Below are 4,949 nucleotides of genomic sequence, written 5' to 3'. Positions count from 1 at the left end.
ATGTCAGAAGTCTTGAACAGCCGGAGGTTACAGTGCTGAGACCCCCACGGATCATTAGGATGAGCAATAAGCATGGATATAACATGGGAGTGTCCTATTTCTTCCTGCTCATTGTAATGATTGTGCTGAGCAGTTATTGGGGAATTGTGTCACACCTTCAGCCTGAGACTTGTATGATGGAAGAATAAGTATAACACAACAGACAGCATTTAGAGCATTTATTAGATGTGGAGCAAGGTTCAGCTGAATTACAAGCTTTAAGACCAGCTTCTAAGATTAGTCATGATTTCCTCGACTTTTTGAGGAAACCAGTCATTGGCAGAATCTGCTCTTGTCTGTAACCCAGTCTGTTCTCAACTCCTTCCTTTACTGGACAGTACAGCTTTTTTGGCTCCTGGTGATCTTTTCAACCTGTTTTCCATTCTTTACCTTCGTCACCAGTTCTATGACCTAAATACACAACAAGAGATCACAAGTAAGAAAATTTTCCTTTTTTAATGATCTATTATGTTATTATATTGCATGGCATGAATGCAGAAAGTCAGTCAGATAGTGATGCAGCATACTGCAGTTCTCCATAGAAATTCCAAGTTAAACAGAACAATAATGAAAATAAATATGTTCCCACTATGGGATTTTAGCCCAAAAAGGCATCTGCCATCTTTTCATAATGACAGATGCAAAAATGTTCATTATTTGTGTCCATCATTATGAACAGTTGTCCACCTTTTGCTGTTAAATGATGGGCTGTTCCAAACAAAAGTATATAGTTTGGTTTTTTTTTCTACAAAGCTTTTCGGAAAAATAATTTATCATGCTCCATTGCAACCCCATCAAAGTAACCCATAGTATGCACATAAAATATCTGCACTTACATCCTTTGAATATGGGAACCCTCCACATTCCAGCTTAGAGAAGATCAACTCATCATTGATTTTAATCTCAAAGCTTCCTGTAAGTAATAAATTATTTGATTAGGAAATATATGTATACATTTATATAAACATCAATATTACTATTTTAAATATTAAAACAAAGTGTCTGTCCACACCACAATCTAGTCTGCAAGATCAGTACTGGGGTCTATCTGAGGACTACCTGACATTTCCAAGTAAAATTCCATACTGCATAATGGATCAGTGGCATGCCAGTACTGTTTGCATTCACATGCCACATCTGTAAGCTGCATGCAGTACTCTGTTATATAACAAATTTTTCTTTTCTAAAAAATCTAATTTTTTTTTTACACATATCGGCCCAGATTTACTATTCTTGCATTCATGTAAGCAGACTTTGCTACAGTGTGTCTTAGGTTCAGTAGAAGCGGATTTACTGTTGTGATTCATGGACTATAGTAATGTTGCCACTAACTGCCTGATCTTGTTAACATTATGCTTATCTTTAGGGATGAGTGAAATTACAGTAAATTTTGGTTTGCACTAAGGCTGCATTAACACCTTCCGTATTTCGCACGGAACATGGACGTAAAATGCCTGTAACGGATTCCCCCCTGCCCGGGCAGCATCTGTGATAAGATGCTGGGAGCGTGGAACTGTATGCATAGTCACAACGCTGTAATAAAGCAGTCATTACTGTATTATTGTATGCTGTGTTTAATAGGGAGCCAATGTAGTGACTGGCACAGGGGTGAGGCATCGGTATAGCGGCTGGACAGGGAGATGATCCTGGCCGCTGCATTGAGAATGGACTGGAGAGGGGAAAGTTTAGAGGAAGGAAGGCCGATTAGTAAGGAATTGCAGTAGTCTAGACGGGAATGGATCAGAGCGACAATGAGAGTTTTAGCAGATTCGACAGTAAGAAAGGGACGGATTTTAGAGATGTTTTTTAGATGCAGATTTTGTACGGCCGCCATTCAATGAATAGCGGCCATACAAAATAGCCTGTGGCAAATTGGAGTGCGGGGCACACAAATGTGCCCGCATTCCAATTAAAATAAAAGGATGTTCAAACTGCCGATACTGCAGTATCAGCTGGGTGAACATATCAGACATCGGCCGTTGTTTGACATGTCAAACAACAGCCAATGTTTTCACAGCGTGTGAACATGGCTTAACACACCAAGCACCTAGAGAACCATGCAATACTACTTACCAGTTCTGCCTACACTGCCACTAATCGCCGCTTCAGGTACATGCTCCTTGATTTCAGAGGCAAGTTCCCGATAACGGGGCTCGTATCCTCACCTTCCGCTGCAAAGCAACATGTGGGAAAATTACAACTAGACTGCTATTACACATAACATTGCTGTAACATGTTTACAAATGCATTAAAATGCATATGAAAGTACATGTCTTTATTGTTTTTCTAAACAAATGCATTTTTATTAAGCAATAAGGCTGTTTTTACACAGGTATAATATGGCTCCCTATGGCCTTAGGGCTGCATCCAACCTCTTCAGTCAACGGTAATCAAATGCTGCACACACTGGTTCGGACAAACCCAAGTGATCGAATTTCACTCAGCTTAAATATATATTGCAGAACGGGGAGAGGGGGGGGGGGAGATTACTAACCATTAAGCATGGCAGTGTTCGGCACATTGTCACATTTTTCTGCAAAATCATCAGTCATTTACTTAACATAACTTTTTTTTTCTTTGTATTTCTTGTTGTTGTTCTTTGATATTTACAAGAACTGTACCAGTAAGCTTGCTACAGACCCCTCACATTTGTCTGCAATGTTACCTGCTGCCGAGAGAGATTGTAAGTGTCACCTGTCACAAATATATTACTCATATCACGCTTTTATGCCTATGTGACATTTTACAAACCCTGCCTATGAGCCTATGACTATTACTTCACTGCCATAAGGACCTTGTTACAAAAGAGGCAGTTAGGGAACTCCCTCCATTGTTTGATAAGACATGTAACTAGAAAGGGGTTTACACTTGTTACACTTTAGTTATGTAATATACAATGCTGTGCATTACACGATAGACAAGATACAAAGCTGAAACAAGGTGTGTCAAGAAATGGCCTTATAATATCCTGCTGTAGTAACTAATACACACATGCGCTCCATAATACAGAGAATATTAACACCTGGAATCTCTCAATTACTAAGATTTGCTGGTGTTTTTTTTTTTATTATTATTTATCATAATTGTCTGGGCAGAGACTAGAACGCTAAAATGTTTCACAGCTGATGATATTGCCTGACAAGTGGGGTTACTTTTAGGTACACATATCTAGCACTTTATTTTTTATTTTTTTGGATACTTGACTTGGTTAACTGGAACAATTAACCCCTGATGAATAGTGATTGATCAGTCATCATATGGGGGTAACGCGTTGGGTAGTTTCGTTTGCAAAACGTAGTTTGTTCCTATAGGGACACTAATTTGTATTGTTGAGTAGTTTAAGATATACAACCTTTGCTGGCCATCCTGGGACCTGTTTACACTAGGTCCCACTGGTATCTTTTTAGAGTCTGGTACGCCTCTGTGATAGGTGTTTTTGTTTACACGTACCTATTTCCCAGGTTGGATATACATTGGTACCAAAATTTCTGGGATATGTAATGACTAGAGATGAACGAACCTGGAGCATGCTCGAGTCCATCCGAACCCAAATTTTCGGCATTTGATTAGTGGTGGCTGCTGAAGTTGGATAAATCCCTAAGGCTATGTGGAAAACATAGATATAATCATTGGTTGTATCCATGTTTTCCAGACAACCTTAGAGCTTTATCCAACTTCAGCAGCCCCCCCTAATCAAATGCTGATCGTTCGGGTTCGGAGGGACTAGAACCCAAACCCGGTTTGCTCATCTCTAGTAATGACATATACAACTAACTACATGCACAGAGTGTGGCATAGGTATAGAAACCTGGAACGTTATAGTAATTTATGATAGTAATAATACTAGTATCCATTGACATGTTATAGTAATAATAAAAATAATACTAGTATCCATTGACATGGTATATTCATAATATAAATAATACTAATATCCATTAGCATGTTATAGTACTAATATAAATAATACTAGTATCTATTGGCATGTTATAGTACTAGTATAAATAATACTAGTAGCCATTAACATGTTATAGTACTAATATAAATAATACTAGTATCTATTGGCATGTTATAGTACTAGTATAAATAATACTAATATCCATCGGAAAGTTATAGTAATAATATAAATAATAATAGTATCCACTGGAATGGTATAGTGCTAATATAAATAATAATAGTAACTATCAAAGAGCAGATACTAGATCTGTGAAAATGAACAGAAAGCAGCATCTTACCAGTATTCTACGTGAATCTTCATTGCTTGCGCCTGCATTCCGAAACTCTCTGTTGATGCTAAAGGCTGTAGTGCTGGGATTTAAAGCATCTGATGGGAGTGTTACCAGAGGAAGTTGCTTTAGAAATCTGCCTAGTCACTCTGCCGGTGTATTCTGTGTCATGTGACTTGTTACTTGAAACCAGCAGCAACACAATATCCTGCATGCTGAGATAGTAGTACTCAGCCTACTATCTCCAAAGCTACGCCTACGTGAGCCGCTCCCCCTGAACAGTAATGTGAATGTGAAAATCAAATAATAAGAAGGGTCAAATTTGGTTACATATGACCATTACAATGTACAGGGATGACCTCCCACCTTGTTAAGGTGTAAGGGGGAATATGTGTAAGTGGCATGTATCTGAGGAGGAGCTAACATAATGAAAAAACTCTCTACTCTTGTTTTAAGTTATAAGTCACAGTGTGAGAGCTGTATTGAAGCAAGGGCTGAGCTATATACATATTCCATAGGAACTGCACAGGGACAAGAAGTGATCTTTCCAGATGTGCCATGTTGGCAGACACCTTCCTTCTATGGATTCAGGCACTGCCTGTTTTCTCCACTGACCACTCTCATCTTCCCCCAAGGCATTGCTAGCATCTCCCCTTCCTCCTCCAACAAGGTTATTAGGAGCGCTTC

General features: G+C 38.8%; 1 pseudogene; it reads right to left on the bottom strand.

The window, feature by feature from the left end:
- Positions 1 to 203: 203 nt before the first annotated feature.
- On the bottom strand, positions 204 to 4,414 carry LOC138779469 (migration and invasion enhancer 1-like; annotated as a pseudogene).
- Positions 4,415 to 4,949: the final 535 nt, after the last annotated feature.

This window comes from Dendropsophus ebraccatus, chromosome 1, assembly GCF_027789765.1.
Source record: "Dendropsophus ebraccatus isolate aDenEbr1 chromosome 1, aDenEbr1.pat, whole genome shotgun sequence".
NCBI lineage: Eukaryota > Metazoa > Chordata > Amphibia > Anura > Hylidae > Dendropsophus > Dendropsophus ebraccatus.
The sequence above is the reverse complement of the archived record's forward strand: the minus strand, read 5'-3'. Positions and strand labels throughout refer to the sequence as shown.